General features: G+C 39.9%; 1 protein-coding gene and 1 long non-coding RNA gene across 2 annotated transcripts in view; both read right to left on the bottom strand.

The window, feature by feature from the left end:
- Window positions 1-21,273, bottom strand: part of LOC126920199 (glypican-4) — a 129,968-nt gene that overhangs the window by 76,721 nt on the left and 31,974 nt on the right. The window lies entirely within an intron of this gene.
- Window positions 7,340-17,480, bottom strand: LOC126920219 (uncharacterized). The gene is made up of 5 exons (XR_007711909.1): window positions 10,877-17,480; window positions 9,960-10,346; window positions 9,178-9,577; window positions 8,003-9,086; window positions 7,340-7,925 (listed from the first exon to the last, which is right to left on the bottom strand). It is a non-coding gene; the product is annotated as an uncharacterized LOC126920219 (long non-coding RNA).

Raw genomic sequence — 21,273 nt, 5'->3', positions numbered from 1 at the left:
TTTTAAGGTGTTACATATATTCGTGTACTTTCAGCTTCAAGAGCAGCGTAACGAAAGAATTGATATGTTTTTCGATCGAATTTTCGCTTCGTAGAAAACAGTTTTAGGGAATCTAAGCTTCTATCTTTTCAAATTTGTGGCAATAAAGCAGGTAGATGAATCAAAATATCTTTTCTTGTGTATAAATATTTGATTAAACCTATACAAATAGGTGTCTGTATAGGAATAATACTTTGAAAATATAAAAAGGTAACAATTTTACGTCGACGATAAATTCTGATTTGAGATTGTATTTTAAAGAATTTTCAAGAATTCGGGTTTCGATGTTTATTCGTCGAGTTGGGTTTTAATGCGCTCGCAATCTCGACAGTCCCCGATTCGATTTGCCCTGATTGCTTCTAATAACTTCGTCGTTATTGTTGCACCAGCAATTCCACGCGGTGTTGCTGGCTGGCTCCAGGTGTTCGCCGGTAATTGTGTGGCTTCTGCCTTTTTACCTCGTCGCGTCGTTTTGCTTTTCAATTAAAACGTCCTCGACTCCATCGATTACTATTGCCTTCTTATAACTTCGACGTTATTACCACGTTTTTAATAAAAACTTCGAGTAATCAAACGTCTTTTACATTTATAACAAAATTCGTTGCATAGAAGGAAAAAGTCGCTAAAGAAAAACCATATTTAAATCTACTTTTAAACGCGTACACAGAAGGAGACGATAAAAGAAGCCAAAAGATGAAAATAGTCCTACAACGGTCTACCGTCACCGCTAACGCAATTTTCTCAGTTAACGACTGCCGTAAAACTGGGGGTTGATACACCCTGAAACAACAAATCGTCCTCACGGAAGGGAAAAGCCGAATCCCAAAGCTCGCTCCTTTCGCGAACCGCACGCCCACCGTACGAGATTGCTCTGGACCAAACACCATAATAATCACCATCGAAAACAGATTTCCTCTGGCTAAATATAAAAATCCAACAGGAAGAACAATAAATCTTTGACGAGCTGGTAAAGATACAATTTTGATAGCTTGGTCGTATATTCCAAAAATTTCAATCTCATCCTGTCACGTTACCCTTTTATCGCCTTTTTTTATTCACACGCATGTACGAAACCTACGTAGGTATAAAATTTACAATATATACATGTCTTTTTTTAAATTGACGCTTTGTATATGCAAATTTTCGAATACCCTAAACATTGGATGTTTTAAGATTCCGAATCTTTAAATACCTGTACGCTGGATCGTAAACTTCTCAAATTTCAAATATCTCAAGTTTTGTACGTCTAACATATTGCTGAGATTTCAGTTTCCCAATTTTCAATTTTCTGGCAAGATATAAAAATTCCTCAACGACCACCTGTAAAAGCAAACACGTTCTTCTTAAAGAACGCCGACTACAATATACTCACCCACTATGGTATAGCAAGGAACGGAACTCAAACAGCATTTGTTTGCCATTGACACGCGCGTTCGCATGAAATGTTCACCGGAACCCTGCTAGAAATTACGCACGCTTAACGAGGAACTGGTTGTGCTAACCGAACGACGCTAACCGCTGTTCGTTCCATATCCTCTCTTTGTTCGTTGGTCGACGTCTCGCTCGTTGACACGTGTTTAGCTTGATGGGTGTGAACCACAGCACGTGTCTTCCTTTCGATCGTCGTCGTAAAGCCTCGTCCGCAATTTGCTCGACGACGATTCGTCGACGTTCGATTCGCATCCCGACCCTTCGTCCTATTTTCCCAATTTAGTTTACAACTTTCCGCGTTGTTCAATTTCTATCCCCTCCTCTTCCTATTTTTTTATCGAACAATTTCAGTATCACTTCGATCCTCTTCTTTTTTACGCTCCTGGAAAATATTTGAAAAATCGCGGTTGATTCCGATCGTTGTTAAATCCTCCGAATTTTACGCCAAAGAAAAATTTCTCTTACGATGTTAGAAATGTCTTTTCGTGTACAATATCGAAAGAAATGGAGATACAAAGAATCGAGAAGACGATTCGCATATTTCTATTTGTTGGTCGAAAAATCGAGCATTGCTGAGGCCCGCTTCATAATTCTTTGCGCATACACTCCGATGACGCAGACACTATGCTCGTTTATGAGAAACAGGTTCGCGATACTCGTTTGTTACGGTATATTCGTTAATAACTTAATAATATAGCGTGTACTAGAACATACGGCCGATGGGTAGCCTTAACATGTAAAACATACAAGGCAGCTCTCAGGCTGGTACGAAGCTTTTTCTCAGACACGACAGCGTCGGTAAGAAGGCGATGTGTTATTTCAACTCGAACCATTAACGTTCTCTCGTACGTGTTTGCACAACCGTGAAACACTTGATTGACAAACCGAGGGAAACTTTTCTACCTTCGAATATTGCTGATCGCTAAATGAAAAGTATCCATGGGTTGAATATTTCGTAAGAAACAATTTCGACTGACCGATTTCATAAGCCGACAATATATAAATTTCCCAGCGACGATACAAGTCGCGTACGAATTAACATTCAATTCTGAAATATCTCGACAAGTGTTCACCGCAGCCACTACGTTTCTAGGACTACTCCAACTTTCGTTTCAACGTACGCTCTTTCACATCGATGGAACCATAGAAAATCTTGCGATATAATAACGAAAGATATCGCTAAAGCGTCAAAAATATCAGACAGGCGACGTCTCGCAACTCGGTCGAGGTAATCCTCTTCCTGCTCTTCCTCGACATGACGTACCATTTGCAACTCGACTATCTATGGCACTTAACCTGCCGACGATTAACGACGAATCCAGGCATATTCGCAGCCAGTCGGAAAAAGAGAAGAGCGGACATCGTCGCGGTCGTAGACAAAATATTTGCCAGGATAAAAGGGGAACCAAGGATTCTCGAGACTCGGCGTCCTTTATTTTTCAGCGTGGCCTTTTTTCTCTTCCCTCGTTATCCTGCTTCTCGTCTCTTTATTATCCTCTTTTTCTCTAAATGTTCACCGGTCCCGTGGCTCGGTATTCTCTTCCGCCTTCTCTCTCGACTTTTCCTTCGTCTCTCCTCCCTCTGTCTGTTCCTCTCCGTCTGACCGGAGAAACTGCCGGTATCAGACACTCGTCTGCGCTTTAATTACTCCTCGAACTTCTTTTCTCTTACGTTCCTCCAGATTAACGACGATCTCCTCGATTGCAGCGATGAAAAGAATCGGAGAGCAAAAGGGAAACAGGAGCGGGGCTGAGTCCGTGTCGGTCGCTTTTGCCCCGTGTCTCGCGTTCTCGTTTTCGATGAAGCTACAATGCCCGAGACGAAGAGAAAATCTGAAAGTTTCAATAACGTTAAAACGTTCTGGATTCGTCTCGACAATGGACGGGAAGCAGGATCGGGGAAGGAAGGACTCACGGCGGTTCATTATGCAGCTTGTCGCGAGAGTTAATGCCTTCGAGTTTTCCACTGTTCTAGCCGACCGGTGGCTCACTTCCTCGAGGACTGTCCTTTTCAGGATATTAAATTTCGAACTCGCAGCAATTTCTATGCGCTGAATTTAATATTGGTATACTGTCTTTGGCTGCCATTCTTTGTGATCTTCAGTCCGACGTTACTCTATTTTTGGATACCGTACCTTTTGCTTTATTTCCTTATTTAGTACCATTGTTTTTACAGCATCTCATGGACGAACTTTCCACAAATTTATCAAAAATTGCTCGAAGAACTCGAGCGCTGCGATCTTCGCAATTTCGCATTCCGTTCGGATTCTATGCTAAAGCCAGGCATGATTCTTCGACTCTATCCACGATTCATTCAAATGAAAGACTCTCTCATTTACAACGCACTCGTTTCTGTATCCATCAGTCGATTTTTCCAAATTTGTCACATTCTAAAATATTTATCAAATCTGTCGTATTCTGAAATTCTAATTGAAGATGAAATTTCATTCGAACTTCTTATTTGACTCGCGAGTTTCGACGCAGGTGAAAGATGCAAGAAAGAATGGTTTAACGCAGGAGAAAATTGCCGGGTAATTCAACTCGGCCATCGATCTCCGCCACGACATAAATCGAGTTTCATCGACATTCCGTATTCAATTAGCCGGTGTCTCATCTCGAATTCATTATCGAGCTGTTCCTTTCCTTCTGCACCGTCGTCGTCGCTATCCTTTGTACAGCCGTGTGTGCGTTGGCTACGAGTTGTGGCCGTGGCACACTGCCAAAACGCATCTCGCGTAAACGATTCGCACAAAGCGGCCCGCGCGCTACGACATTGACGTTAATTGCTCCGATGATGAATGAAGAAAGCGTCGATTAATCGAACGCTGCGAGCCGCGGCCGGCCTTAAAAAGGAACTTGCCCTGCCGTGTCTTTTTCTTCGGTGAGAGGAAGGGAAGAAACTGGTATCGGTATTGGCGATCGCGGTTGCCTCGGTCCAAGTATACTGCGGTTCATTTTCGACGAAGGAAAAGGGAAAAATAAAACAGAGAAAGAGAGAGAGAGAGAGAGAGAAACAGAGAGAGAGAAAGAGGAAGAGAAAGAGGGAAGTGGAAATGGAAGAAAGAACGAAAGAATGGATACGCCGTTGATGGGGTCGAATAAAAATGGAAATGAGGAAAAATAAACGTACGACTAAATGAAAATAGGAAATAACGAGGGATTTAAGAATTTGACGAGCTTCGATTAACTTAGTCATTTTATGCATGGGTAGTGCATTTGAGAAACGATTTGGATAAATTTCATTGCATTTGGATACGTAGAAACGAATTTCGAATCGATTCGCTTAGTTCAAAGACATAAACGTAGCTTCCAATTTCATCGCTAGAAGAACTAAAATTGCCGATCGAGCGTATAGAAAATTCTTAGAGGGCAATGCGTTAAAAATCGAATAGAGCCACCGTACAACCGAACGATCTGCTTAATAGCTCTTGAATAATAGCATTCATAATCACATGCAAAATTAATCGGCGCCTATATCGAAACTCCTGAACGAGGTAGTTCGATGAATTTTTATTACGTGGCTGGAATTCCTCAACCGCCTTTAACATCGAATTAAACGAAAAAAGGAGAAAGGGCGAAGAAAATAAAAGATAAAAAGAACATCTTTTTACCCTTCTTACGCTGTTTTTATTTCTTCCTTTCTACAAGCTGTGCCAGACATGTTACGCAATTTTTGAACGTTCCTTAAAAAAATTTCTAACAGATTACGAGGATGATACGTTGCAAAGCGGCCCGATGATTTCGCCATTCGACCGATCAAACGTTCCGCGACGCAAATTACGGCTCCAATAAATCTGTGATCCGTGTTATGGACGATCGAGAAGGGATTGTTCGCGTAGGTGATCACCGATATACGAGAGGATACGAGCATAAATACCGCGTCCAACCGAGAGACGCCATTAAAGGGAAAGGAGGTTTTTTTCTCACGACCGGTGGATGTGAGACCGATGCGAGACTAATTGATTTCTCGCGTTAATGACCAACGAGATATCGTAAACATGCGTATGTGTCTAATATATATAGATACATAACGAATAACAATCAAAGTTCCCATTTCCATTCAAGTTTCGAATGTTTGTCGGATTCTTGCGTGAATGTTCCAGTTTATCTCTTACGATAAAGAGAAATATGAAGATAACGGAAGATGATAATATGAAATTCGTGTGAGAAACGCTTGTGTCAACAACAAACGACGTAATATCAATATGTATGTATATTTGCGCAACTTTATGTACCCTGTATATAACTCGTAGCGTCACTCTTTTTAATTAATTTTCATTTGAATTTTAATAAATATTTCAGTTCAATTTAGAGTCTACTCCCGCGTACTTTTTGGCTTGAGACTTACGATTTCCAAGTATATTCTGTGAAATGATTCTAAGACATAAAAATTGTAAAAAAAGATAACAAATTTTATCTCCAAACACTAGCAAATTTTAGACAATTTACACATGATATAAGTCTGCAGATACTTAGAAGCAGCGTAAATTCGTTTCGTTTAAACGATTTCACGTAAAATGTTAATAGACATCGACTTTATTTCGCACTTACGAATGAACTAAATATGCAATTAATTTACGAGCAACGGGAAAACATACTTTTGGCAATGTACGAACGTTCTATTCGGTGAAGAACGCTACTTAAAGTTCATACAGGAACGCGTGGAACAGGTAAGGAATCCTTCTCTGTTGGATCCGTTCTCAGGTCAGGTGGCCACGGTGCACGCGTGTGCAGTGCACGTATATATTATACGATTCGCGAACTATAGGCACCCTTGGCCCAAGGAATGCACGGTGGTATAGTTTATGCGTTGACCACATTCCTCTCCCATGCCTTGAAACGCTCCTCTTCCTCCGTCTCTTTCATTTAACGCACACCTACGTTCCTCGGGGCCTCTGTCCGTTCTTTTACTTTCGTTCTCCAGAGTCGACAGCACCGTCTGCCCCCTCTACCATCGCTGCCCCCTGCCCGTTTCCACCCTACCCTTCCTACGCCCCATTTCTCTGTTTTCTTTTTATCAACCCCTCCCACGAAGTTACGCATTAATTCAGGCGAACGTTTCGGGACCCTGGCGAACTTTCCAACCGATTCACGCGACCCCTCGACTCGGATTCTTGCGAATTCCTTTTGGATAATTGAGAGAAGAATGGATGTGACGCGATAGCTGGATAATATGAATATTTCCTTCTCTTGCCTTCCTTATTTTCGTTCTTTCATTTTATCGTTTTAAGGAAGACTATTTAAATACTCCACACGAAATTGGTTCGGTCGATCGTTTAAATATATTAGTTATATATAGTTAAATATCTTAGTATGGTGGATAATCGATCGCGTGCTAATACTTTGGAGATCTTTGCGAAGAGAACGACAGCAATAAATATTTCGTAATTTTCCTATACGTGTGTAGACTCGTTTGAAATTTTCAACACCTCGTTAAGCTGGCAAAGAAATTCAGAAAATATTTCCCTAAACCAAAATACTTTCGTGGACCAATCCAGTGATATCTCCGAAAGCTAAAGTTTGTAACTATTCAACGTTTATACCTTCAAGTTCTACTCTGCGCAGAATGTACATTTACATCGTTTACCGTCTCAACTCCTCGATTACAAGTATATTACGCGTCTAATGAACTCATGAGCCTTTCATTTTTCGATCATCAAACTCGCGTAAACCTCGTCACGCCGGTATATTGGTATCCCATTGAATTTCAAATGAAATCCTGTACGAAGAAACGAGGCGGGCTTTCGAGCCAACTGTACGTATAAATCGCGAGCGTAAGATTTATCGTACAGCGATATCTACCGCGTATCGTTTACGCATAATCGCGCACGAAGGCCCCCTTTTCCATCGCTTATCCGATCTGCATCGATCTGCTCGATCGATCTGCACGCTCGCGCAAAATCACGTCGAGTTATTATCTGCGTATGTTGATTCGCTCGTGTAATTAGTGTTGCGGACGTGTTTGGCGCCGTTTCACACGTTCCATGCCCTGCATTTGGATATAAAAAGAAAAGAAGCAAGGCTGAGCGCGTTAGGTCAAGTTAGATCACAAGCAGCCAGCTAATTAGGCGATTAGGTGGTTGAGTATTGGGTGTCGGTGAAATCTGATCCATTGTGAACCGGGACTTGCGATATCAAGAGGATGTATATGTATGTAAAGGATAAGATAACGATACTTCGAGCTTCTTAACCCAATAACATAACGAGAAGCGAGCCTTAAACTGTTTATTCTTACGACGATAAATTACAACGAAATCTTTTCTCCGATTGATTTTTATTTTCATATCACGTAGCGAAACACGTATCCGAGCTAACATCTACCTCCTTGGAAGAAACCATTTCAGAACCTGTAAAATATCTAAAATCCTCAAACCTCGAACCAAATAAAAATCTACCTAAACATTGCTCGTAAAAGATCGCGAAGAAAAATTCAATTTCGCTAATTACGTCTAGAACCTTCAGAATTTCCAAACATTTAAAGTTTAAGTTTCGTTCCTCGAAAAAAGAAAAAAAAAAAGAATTACGTCCAGAACCTTCAGAATTTTCAAACTTTCAAAGCCTAAGTTTCGTTCCTCGAAAAAAGAAAAAAGAAGAAAGAAATCCTAAACGAAGGTCCAATAAACCATTAAACGAACGTATATCAAAAAGCCATAAAAGCTAACCAGCCCGGCAGCGAAACCTCCCTAGAGAGGAAAAGGAGGCCATCGTCTGATCGCAAAAACGTCGGCGATTAAAACATAACCAGGCAGTCGCGGTCGCGGGTTCAAAAGCTGGGCTCCTATTGACTCGGAGTCATTGTCGGCAGCCCTACGTCGCGTCGTTTCGGGGGTCCGGGTTCCTTCGTTGGCCACCCTTCCACAAACACCTCTGTGCCTCCACACGCGAAGCCCAGTCAGACGAAACGTGTAGTTAAATGTGGGAGCGCCTCGGGTCAGACATAATAGTGTGTTGGGCTGCAGGTTAAACTGGCGGCGGCCAGCAGGCAGGTTGAAACGGGCCGAGGAATGCAGCCGGGGCAACGAGGAGGGTAAAACGGAGACCAAAGAGGAATCCGGTCTCCTCCGCGTCTTTCTGTCCTTCCTTCCTTCTTCCCTTTCACCCCTCAACCCTCTCCCACCGTTCTCTTTTCCGCTTTGCTGGGACGAATCGCGCTGTTCTTCTACCCATTTCTCTCTCTAGCTCGCACAGTTATCCGTGTGTGGTCAGTAGAGATAATATTCGGAAAATGACTATTTAAATGACACGTCATTTGGCTCGTGCTTATTTCAAATTAATTATAACGTAGTTTGTTCAAAGAAGATAGTCTTGGAAATGTTTCATTATTTGGATACAACTCTTTTTATTCTATTTCTTTAATTTAAAATTCATGTTTCTTGAAATAATCATTTTTATTTCTATCGTGTCAACTATATCAGAGCCGTACAAAGTTACAAAATGAGTTTATTAATATTTAAATTAATACTGAAATAACAACAATCCACAGTGGAGATACCGTTTAGTTCCAGGAATAAAGTGCTTGTTTTGTTATTTATAATCGGAGCATAGGGGAGGTACACCTTTATTTATAACGAATTAAACTATTTTTAAATTGCGTTATTCTATTTAAAATCGTTGCACCTAAGAATAGAAATTGAATTGATCTCGACAAAATGAAATTACTTCCGTAAATTACTTTTCAAATAAAAATAATTAATTAATTGAAACTTACGCAGCACACCGTTTCTGCCTGTTATTCCTTATTTTTATTTTAAATCAAATTTAACCAACGCTTCTAGCTTTTACGTTTCTCCTCCATACCGAGTCGCGTCATCAACGACGATAATGGATCTCCCTTTCTTTTCCCCTTCCTTTTAGCCGTCCACCTCATACATATCCCACTGTCCCTCGCTTTCCTCGCATTTTTCTTCGTTTCCTTGGACACAACGTCTCCCTTCGGCTTTGACTTTCGAAGCCGGGACATAGCGAAGGTTGGAGGCTTGGTCTAGTTTTTGGGCACATTTTCAAAGGCATTAATCATCGACGATACTGCTGTTGAATGACAAACTCCAACTTCGTCTTTCGGGATATTTTTTCGCCGTGTTGTTTGCTCTGAGATTTGGAATCTTGCGCTGTTAATTAACAAAACATACCGCGTACAATAAACTTTTGAGCCCTCTTGCGCAATGATTTAGCTACTAACTAATAAAATTAGCGAATTGACAAACTTCCACCACCCCGTATAATTATCCTTGCAATAGGACAAAATTTGTTGGTTTAGTATTAAAATAACGCTTTAGCAATTTTCAATAATTTAAATGTATCCATAAGAAATTTTTTTTTAATATAACAAACTTTCCTAGCGAAAGATCTTACAAAAGAGAAAGAAGAACTACGATTTTATAAGAATACTCGTCAATAATTTATTCGAGATATTAATTACTATAGTATACGTATATTATGATAGTAGAAAATGAACTATGATCTTCATAATTATTATTTTTATTTGCATACTCGAGAAAGGAGACTGGCCTTTATTCCTGGTTTTTAGCTGGTTGAATTCGTCGCTTCTCGCGATCGATTTCAGCGATAACTGGACATTAATGATTCATTATACTGCCTGTAGCAGCCTGTTCGCTCTGTCCGATGAAGCGATCGCTGGCTTAATGCCACGTTTAATGCTCTACTCTCACCACGATCCTATTCTTCATCCAGATACCTCTTCCTCAACGTCAGAATGAATGGATGGTTGGCTTTTAAAGCGTTTCGTTAGACGTTTCATCTTTGGTCTTCATTTAAAACGTCAACGACGCAGAATGTCACCGTCGAACTGTTGTTTAACAAATCTTTCGTTTGCTTTTTTTCACTGTCGTACGATAACACTGCCTTAGAATCATCTGCCTGAAAAATTAATTCGAAAGTCATGTTTTGTTACAAATCAAGCGACTATTTACAACATAAATATAGGTGACAAGTGTTTCGTAAGAATCCATGTCCAATTAAGCGATTGTTCTTGTTAAAATAAAGAAGTCCGATAAACTGCTCAATTTATCCATGTCCATACATTCTTCTTTGTAACAAATCCTTGTAGCGTAACAATGTCGATAAATTTATCGCAGTTGTTCCTCGAATCGAGACGAATAATTAAAAGTATCTGCACAATTCAAACAACTCGGCGAACAAGTACACGGAGCAAAATTTAAATTTCACGAGGCGATTTCAAAGTTGCAAAGTATCGTGGAAAAAGAGGCTTCACGGCGGTAATTTCAGCATCGATCAGTTAAAGGTGATACCACCGCTTCCATGGCGGAAGATCAAACGCTTTATCGTGAAAACGCTTTTGTGGATCAAGGATAACGTATTCGAGAGAAGGTTTATGGCGACTGGCGTTCCTCTGGAATTTCAACAAGTGAGAAGCAGCCAGGCTATACCGTTCAAGTTGTGTGAGACGTTTTGTACGCCTTAACAATCGTCGAACAACCTCAAGTTCGCTAACTAGTTTGCTACGAAGCTAAAGTCGACCAACGTCTCGTGGTTATTTCTACGTTAACGTTCGTGAATTCCACTCCATTCTCTTCCTGTTGGATTCATCGGTGAATAAGCGACGCTTGAAGATTGCGTTTAACTTGCTGACGTTTGTTTCTGGTAGGACGATGTCTCTGAATTCTTCCGAAGAATATCGTACCGTTTCGTTCTCAAGATGAAGATAAAGGAATCAAATGACGTCTATGAATCTTTTGTTCAAGTTTTAGTATAGTTTAATTCGACGAGTTGGTAACGGAAAATAACATTTAGCATGGAAACTATGCCTGTTTCTACATCTTGAATTCTACCATCTCTCTAACCATTTCAATTCAAATGTTTTATTTCCTCGAAATTGAAGAAAATCGAAGTTTGCCACCTTTGCTTCCTCTTATTCGATTGAAAATATTTAGTCGCTATTCTGTAACAGCCTATACAATACAACTTTATTTAAAAGGTAAGAGACACGAGAAACTTACCGGATGGAATATTTGAATTAATACCTCGTCCCCAAAAGCTTCAAATTATACAAGTAAAGTTACTGTGGAATCTATAATTTTAGAATATTAAAACGTACTCGTATAAGCATATCTGTATGATCTAATAATATTTTTATTATTTATTCACCGTCTCTAACTTTACACATTATACATGCACGTTATACATTATGCCATTCTACCAGTTTAAATGACGAACCATAGGAGACCGATATCTGAATAATAAATTCATTTCTTAATTCTACGATCGCTAGACTTATATTTAATTCACGTTTCAATTTGTCTGCGATCAATATGCGTATAATCTACTTGTATAACATGGATCTGCAGAAGCAGCTACGATTCCAACGATATGCGCTATCAATCGACCAAAGGACACGTCTAACTTGAAGCAACGCTACCAACGAGACCGCGGTAACTTTTAAAGAAAATGTTCAGCGAACAGCCTAAACTTGGTCCTCGGCCGACTTTCAAGCCACGAACACCGCAAAGGGAACACCACGAAGACGTGTTCCCGTGTAATTAAACTTTCCACTCTCGTCGTCGCGGTGCCTTTAAAAGGAAACCCGCGGTCCGGGACATAAATTTTTCCCCTCAAATATTTGAACATCGCCACCAGAGAAGCCTAGTTTTTACCATCTCCGATAAATCCCCCCTGTTCCTCCCTTTCTCTCCTTTTGTCGTCTCGTACCTCCTTTTCTCTTTTATTCGCTTCTTTTCCCACGCGACAAGCAGCGAGCTAAATGCGCGCGAATTACTCGTCGATCTTACCGGCTTCCTATTCGGATAATAAAGTCAGACTGTAAAAGAGTTATCAAAGGCAAACGACGTGGATAGCAGAGAACGATAGCGGCACGAAGCGGTCGTTTAGGCGACGCGTCCCTCGGGAGCCGAACATAATCACCTCGATTCTATGCCGGTGGAACACTCTGCTGGTAAACTGGCGGCATATTCTACCACGTTTATCGTTTATTACCGTGCCTAACGATACATTAAATTGCACGAGCATGGCTACGAAGCTACGTCCCGGCAGCTAAGACGTCTGTGAAAATTGATTCCGACGAACAAGTCGGCGGAATAAAGTTACGAAGTAAATTTTGAATCCGCAATTGAGAATTATCGTGGATTAGCGCGTTAGTAAGAGAATAAGTATGGTAATTACAGCGCGGATTTTTATGCGTTTGCGGGGAATTTTCAGTGGAAACACGCGCAGAACGTAATTATACAGAAAATAGCCATACCGTTACCATATTTAACAAGTGAAACAATCATACGTCTAGTTTTTTAACGATACGCATAGCAATATAAATTTGCATCGATATCTTCGTCGTGTTTGATTAATCGTGGAAATTTAAATCGTGCAGACGTATGATTTCCTTTAGAATCTGCTATCTATTCTAAGGAGAACCGTTGAACTTCCCACATTTTTTTTCATATCGTCAAAGAAATTAAGAATTTCCGCGCTTACGTACGTAGGTGAAAATCGATACACGTGAAAATATTACAAAGCGACTTGTTATAATTCGCGTAATTTTATTAAGGAAAAATCAACGCTGCTCTTGATATTCTTAAGTCAAGTAGTAATATTTTTCCATGGAACGTGTATTGATTTTCACCTATGTACGTACGCGTGCAGATTCTTAATTCCTTTTGACGATAGGAAAAAGAATGTTGAAAGTTCAACAGTTTGCCGCTGGGTCGTTGAAAAAGGAAACTAGGGAAAAAATCGAAGCACGCAACGCTGATAGCGATCGTAAGCGTAAAGCGCGTGCACGCGCGCGGAATTGCTCAGAATCGCGAGCGTGCATAAACTAATTGAGAACAATTCGAGTGCTAAACGAATGCGAGCGTCGAATCGGGGAAAATGCGGCCGTCGTGTGCGACAGCCGGAAGAAATTCCGAATCGAATCAGGGGCCCGGATTTGCCGAGTTTCGTCCGCGTCGCGACGCGTCGATCTGTAAATGCGTTCGATCCAGATGTGAAATTTTCTCCATCTTTTTTTTCACTTTCTTCCCCATTGCGTTTCGCGCTTTCGAATTGATCGCTAGGAAGCTTCGTAACGTTATTTATACGGAAAAAATGAACCGCGTAATAATAAATAATTTAACCAACTTAACACGTTCGTTGCTCAGCGTGATTCGGCTAAGTTTCCTGCGGGACCCAAATCCGACCGCCGGTACGCAGAACGTAAATGGAGCGACAAACCGGAATTCATTGTTTATCGCCTTCGATTCATTGCAAAGGAAAAATTATTTAGTTCTGAAACGGAGAAAACAATAAGTAGAGTATTCCGAGGGATCTCATGGCAGATATCTCAGATCTTTCATTTAGTCGGGAAGCATACTTGTGAGGCGTACATCAGTGATTCCTTCATCCTCAAAATATCCAGTAAACAGCGTGAAAATATATTTAAAAGTAAGGAGAGTAGTGATGACGAAGTTTACAAGTGTGTTTGGAATATTTTAACAATTACCATGCGGTATAGCATAATGTAATATTTTATCCAGAATATAAATCAATAAAAAATATGGTATAATGTGTTTTTAATATTTTTATGTTGTATATCCTTTATCTAATATCCTATATTTAATTGACTCGATCAAGAAGAGCGTCATCCATACTTGGATGACGTTGCCCCACGGAAGTATACCCGTCACATAGATATGGGTGACGTGGCGAAGAACCTGTTAAAGAAGTAGAGCATCGTGCGTGGAGGAATAAATTTCGATGCGGTATAAAAATGTTCGTAAAGAATTTGAATAATCTTCAGCGAGGAATTTTACGCCCTCGTGAATCAGCTGGTAACGTTTATCGACCCGCGAAAAGAACGAAGAGAAGGCAAGATAGGAAGGCGGACAAAGCTTTTAACGTCACGTAGTAGATACGTATAAAACGAAACGAATTTCATCGGCATACACCTCGCACCTACCTCCGGCGGATCAATTTAAATGGCTATTCAGAAGGGCTGAGTTACATTAATTGCGGCGTTGGAGGAAGTCCATTCATTAGTTTCATTGTTATTTCGGCCCCACAAAACTGACAGCCGGCTGGCTCCGTGAAAAAACAAGCAGCGCCACTTCCGCCATTCGGCAGTCCCACTCTCGTTTTCTACTCGTTTCCCAGCCGAATCCGTTCGATGATCCGACAAAATGTTTTATTTCCGCCAGAGAGCCTCGATCCTCGCATCGATCCTCACACGGCGTCCAATGGAAAGACGTTGGGAATTGAGCCTTTCGTTCGTTTGTCTGTTACTTTTCTCTTCGTTATACGTATAATATAACACGTCTGGCCAGAGGTGCGGTGAAAAAGGCGAAGCAACATGATCGTCGAAGCTTCTTCGATGCAACATTGATAGACGGAAATGGAAAAGGGCTCGAGTCGTTCGAATAAAAGTATAATCCAGCCGGTGAAACGCAGGAAGCGAGTGTATAAATTAGAAATGTAGGCGAGAGTAGGAAAACCTTTCCCTGGTGGAGCGTTAGCAAGAAATAAATAAAGAAACGCGACTACCCTGCCGCTTGGTAGACGATGGTTATTAAAGAAAAACGAGCATCAACGAGAAACGAAACGGAGCAGGAAAGGGACCTGAGCGGATGCACGATCACGCTGAAACAGATACAGAAGACGAGGAAGAATAAAATACAAAAAAAAAGAGAGAGAGAAAGCGGAGAAGAGAGTAAGAAATTCCGGATAAAGAGATGAGAAGGGAGGCGGAAGACGAATAAGGTATAGCCCGAAGTTGGAACAATGGTCGAAAATTGCGGGGCAAAGCCGACCAGAGAAAAAAGCTATAAGACGCTGGATTTACATAATACTTGGGATACTCTCGGGCATTGTTCCCTTGCTCGTATTAAAACGATATTGAAGAACAGGCATAGTAGATACGAGAAAGTACTTAAAGGACTCTGCCGCAATCTTATCTAATTTCGATCAATTTGACACCGGAAATGAAAAGATATAAGATAAGAAAGCAAATACAATTGCTTATACAGTAAACGTTTCTATCAAGCTTCTACTCTGGCCAAGCAAATATACGGCCACCATTTTCACAGCATTCTCAGGTAATCCGTTCTCCTTAGATAATCCGTTCTTCTCAGATAACGAGGAATTAGAAGCGTACCTGCCCGTTTCTCAGGAAATATTGCGACCGCAGCAAGTTTATATAAACGGTATTGCGTTAGTGAGAAGAAACGATGAAACTTTTTTGTTCTTTCATATTTCTCGTACGCGTACCGTTTACGAGAAAAACGCTGACCAATAACTGTGTGAACACATTGTAGATTGACGAATGGGAAGTTATCATTTTTCTTATTAAATAATCCAAGTGAGAATTAAAGAACAATAGGTTATCAGCTTGAACTTACCTTTAATCGAAAATTGAAAATTCTTTCCAGTCAGACGTTGGCTTTTAATTTCATTATGATAAGAACCATGGATTAACCTCCGCAATTAATCTCGACAAAGGGTCCGTCAACAAACAAGGAGTTTGAAAATTTCTCGGCTCCACTCCATCGAAACCGGAGATCGGCTAATTACCGATGCCTCGAAAAACGTAACGAAAAAGGAGCAGCTCGACGCGGCACTGTACACGATAAACCCCCTCGTTGATTTAACGAGGCCTCGCACGTCTCCGAAAACCCTTCAATTAAGTGATAACGTTACAATGCATCGGCCGGTTTCGATCCTCGGCTCGATATTATTGCCCGAGACCCTGTCCCTCTCCGGTGCAACGAATTCGCTAATTACCCTTGTTCAACCAGGCAAAGCTCTTTCATTAACGAGGACCACCATCACGCACGGCGTCGTATTATGTTTTAATTACACGTGCGAATTCGATACGTTTTAATTAGGTCGCGGAGCCTACGCACCGGTAGCAAAGTAACGCGAAACAAAACGCGTTCTCCTCGAATATTACGAAGGACACTTTAATCAGAAATAGCAGCGAATATCTGTTCCACGTTCGTTAATCTTATACGTATGAAGTTATAGACGAAGTTAAGAAGTTTAGTATAGTATTAGATTGTCGGAAAAGTTTCTTTCGTTTTATGAGGAAATAATAGACGCACAAGGTCTTTTGTTTTATATTATTTTGTCGAATTACGTACGATCGATTTTGTTCTGTTGAGATAAACACCGCGACATTTCACAGACTTGCTTTCACGTTCGTACGAAGGTGCACTGTTGTAAAAAACACGTTTGCGAAAGAAAGATACTTTTCGGATATTTTTCCTAGTGACACCGGTGACTGAACAAAATAAAATTGACTGGGTGTCGCGAAACAAGGCGATGCATCAGAAATATCGGAATCTTAGATTCGCCAATTCACGCGTCCCAAAGATACAGATCGTCGTATACACTGGCAACCATAAGTATCGCATCTATCGATATTTATAAATCGTAATAATCAAATCTCTAGTTATAGTATAAATCGAATGTTTCTCGCCGCTTTTACTTTCCATTCCAAATTTTATCATAAATTTTCTTTCGCATTACACGCATCTCGTAATAAAATACCAAATAAAGTGAGATTTGTTAGAGCTTCCCAATAAATATAACGAGTAGGTGTTGTAATATGGTCGGTATGGTTGTAATATACGTCGGACACCAACCAAAGTATCGTATCATTATTTCACGATCAATTTTCCCCATCCACATGAACCGGGAATTTTCTTTTTCCATCATTATCCGAATAAATATTTTGATTTGAAAAAGATATGACAGGCACGGTGGTCCCCGTGAGCGATGAAAATCCATTTGTACGAATTAAAAACAAAAAATTTATCGTTGATATTTAAATCGGCGCGCTTAAACGCAACCATCGCCAGCCAGAGAGCGTAGCAATTAATTAAATACGCGCACCGTAAATATTTAACAGCGTTTACGCAACCGGGTATTTCGTGCATTTACACGACAGGCCGTGCATCGAGAGAGAGAAAGAGAGAGAGAGAAAGAGAGAGAGAGATATTTATTGTCGCGATAATTAAATCCTCTGTAATCGAGACAAAAATTCCGATCCGTGATATTCGCCGTCTCCGGTCTCGATTCGACGAACTTGTTTATCGCGAAACCGGACGTGAATAATCATTTCGATGATCCAGAAACATTCAGACGTGTCTTCTGTCCGATTTGCCATTCAAATCCGCGGATTTTCTAGGCACAATTGGGGTTGTTAATCTTGAAATTAATTAAAATTGACAAAGTTGAAGTGTAGAGAATACAAGGAATTTAAAACGAACTAACGTCCAATTAACATCTAAGTGATTCCGGGGTAATATTCATCTGGATAGACCAAAGTTCGAACTGTCATGTCATGAAGTAGGAAATCATTCCACTTTTAACTCTGACGCTAATAGCATTGCCAGTGAATCTGGATCGAATTTCCTGAGAATTCTAAATTACGAACAATTACACCTCTTGTCGAATATCAACGTTGTAGAAGTCTAAAAATATTAATTCCTATAAATTTCCCTTACGTCTCTTCGTATACGTATAGTTTGCAAGCTGTTATGCAATTGCTATATTTTATACTTTCATCGCGACATAAATCAAACCATATAGCAAGCTAACAATTTCGCGCGACGCTTACAAAATTTTTCTCTTCTTTTCGTGTCTCTCCTTCAATTTCTTTCCCTATTTCGATTCTCGTTCTCTTTTCGAATTTTCGTAAAAGAAAGATAAGAACTCGAATTATCCATCCAAAGTGCGAAAATATATATTTGGTCGAACGCGAAAGAGATATCGTTTTACGAAATTGCGTTTGCCCTCCAAATAATCCTTGTCCACTTGGCATCCTAATCGGACAATGGCTCGCATACTTTAAACAACTGTCTGATAAACAATCACGCCAGTTCGATGCCTCTTATCAGATTTATTGCTCGGAGGAATACGTTCGAGCGTCGAGGGTGCGGAATCATTCTTTTTGTCTGTCCTCTCGACCCGATGAACTATTCGATGATATTTAGAATCGTAATTCTACAGATTCATTAGTCCGAGACACTTTTTCATCGGAACAGTTTGCATATACGTAATTAACTGGAGATTAAAGTCACTTTCTTTTCTTTTCCTTTTAATGTTCACTACGACTCACTACTATCTCTCGATTCATCGTTCCTTCGTGTTGTTTCGTTGCTTATCTCGGCGTTTCTTCGACTTATATAATTCGCTGAGTTACTGATTGGCTTTCTCGCGAGCCCTTTAAATAAGTGCGTTTTCTCGAGTAACCATTTCAACAATTTAAAAAAGTTTCTAAGCGTAAAGAGACGTTACAGTAACGAATTTTATGGCAAGGAAATTTCAAAGTCTAAAATTATGAGAGATTTCAAGATTCGAAGGAGATTTCAATTTTTCATAAAGATATCCAGCTAACTTTTTGAATACAACCTTTTCTTCGAAATATCTTTTTCGTTCACGGAACCACGGAACATTTCGTACATTTATCTGCCTGAAGATGCCTGTGCCTATATATGGGGATTTTATCTGCACGACGTAAAGTACAGCTAATTTTTTGGGTGTTACTTCAGACAAATTTCCTTTACACTGTCCTGTTCAGAAAACCACAAAATAAAAACACAAACTTCTATCTTCGAACATTTATCTGCCTGAAGATGCCTGTGCCTATATGGGGATTTTATCTGCACGACATAAAGTACAGCTAATTTTTTGGGTGAAGGAACTGTTACTTCAGACAAATTTCCTTTACACTGTCTTGTTCAGAAAACCACAAAATACAAATACAAACTTCTACCTTTGAACATCGATTCCCAAATATTTAACTTGCTTGGTCTTCTTTGTTTTCTTCAAAAAAAAAAAAACTAAACACCTGTTTCTTATCGCTATATGGTATTCCTAATCCACGATCTTCCTTTCAAATGTTAGAAAACAAAAAGAAATATCGATAGAACTAAGCTTGGGTAATCTTTCTACAAAGAAAGAGGGTACACTACGCTAAACGCTTAACACGGGGTAACAAGAACGAATCTCCCTGTTTGCGAATGGAAAATCATGTTTGCGAATCTTTACCTGCGGTTCACCGTGATCGCCAGCGTTATTTTCTCTCTCAAAGCTACAGTCTTCGATAAATAGAAAAGAACATAGAATATACAAGCCTTTTACCCTATCCATCTTCTTCCCTTCTGGAAAGATCGCCGATTATTTCCCCTAGTTTAGAAGGTTACTCAGGGAACTTACCTAAAAAGAGAGAAACATTCGTATTATTAACAGTAGAACTACAGATAATTAACACGAAGCTATTTCTACCAAAACCAGTGAAAATGACTGGTCTTCAGAAATACGTAATAATAGAGTATTTCTATATTTATTGATTTATTACTTTCTTACAGAAGCAATTCCATGTTATGAAATAGATTTTTGGTATTATTAATCCATCTGGGATCCCTAAAAGAGGGTTGACACGTTTATAAAATTGTAGAACATGTCATTTTGACTTCTGTGGTAATTTCTAGCGTTAGCATCTAGCGATCGATTTGGAATTTTCCTGATAACTGATATCACATTGAATGATACGCAATAAAAATGTGAAAAACGTGTGGCAAGTTGTACAAAACGAGGAAACTGATTAATTGGGGTTCGATAAACAGATTACAGAACCCTTTTACACTTTGACAAGTACCAGTCATTTTCACTGGTATTAGTACAAGTAGTCTTGATAGAAAATTATTTTGAGTTTAAATACATAAAAGACAAAATAAAATTCATTATATTATTCTTTTAGTTGTCGTTGCGAAAGTCATTACATCATTGCGGAAAAAAACATAACATAAAGTAGGAATTTTAAAATGAAATTGTAAACTCAGTCAATTTAACTGGTGTGGTATTTCTAGCGTTAACATAGCGATAGAGCGAACAGAAAAATCGCATTAGGAATTCGCGTGTATTCTTTTAGAATCTCGTTACATGCGATGATAACGCTATTATCTTGCAAAGGTTTATTTTGATTCGAGGAATTCGACATTCGTAATAATTATCATGGTGCAATTCTTATTTCTAGACTCCGACGTTCTCGAACGCGGTAGAATTTAGATCTGGTAATGGATCGCAGCGATGTTAAATAATCAACCACCTTTAGGTCATTATTTATTTCTTAATTTCGAGAGAGAAAGACAAGAAGCTCTATAAAAAGAACACCTATTTAAAAATTTTCCCGATGTTTAAAGTTTAAAGAGACATAGGATCTCTTTACAAATGTAACAAATCATTCAGACATTCAGCGCTGATTCTAACTGGCTGAAAAATTTCTCAGTTAAGAAGCTTAGGAAAGCTTCGTAAGATTCTGCAATCTCATCAATTTCCTTCGTCGTTCCACGTTCCTGCAGACCCAAATCAAACGAAACGCAAGCACGGAACGTAAGTAGTTCTATCTGTTAATTTGAGAATCGATATCTTCCAACGCGAAATAGAAATTCTATCGGGTTGATCGTTGAAGTTGTACGCGCATTTCCCTACCGCTTGATCGAATCAACCAGAATACGAAATCATCGTCCGGAAGCCCGTGATTAATCATCGATTCTCGACTAAACCTTCCCCGACTAATCTGCCAGCCTTATTACTCATCCGCGAGGAATGCTAATCGTACCTACGTTTGTTACTTCCGGTCGTAGGTGGTCCGTTCCGCGACTCTCATTCTCTACGATGACTCGAACGAGAAAAAGAAAAAATAATTGCCGGAGACGCGCGGGGACAAGAATCAGCGATGAGCAAAAAAGAGAAACGAGCAACGAGAGGCGAAAGGTAAAGACGAAAGAACACGAGGAGTAAAAAAAAAAAAGAAAAGAAGAAAAGAAAGGAAAGG

Source organism: Bombus affinis, chromosome 9 (genome assembly GCF_024516045.1).
Source record: "Bombus affinis isolate iyBomAffi1 chromosome 9, iyBomAffi1.2, whole genome shotgun sequence".
NCBI classification, from domain to species: Eukaryota; Metazoa; Arthropoda; class Insecta; order Hymenoptera; family Apidae; genus Bombus; species Bombus affinis.
The sequence above is the reverse complement of the archived record's forward strand: the minus strand, read 5'-3'. Positions and strand labels throughout refer to the sequence as shown.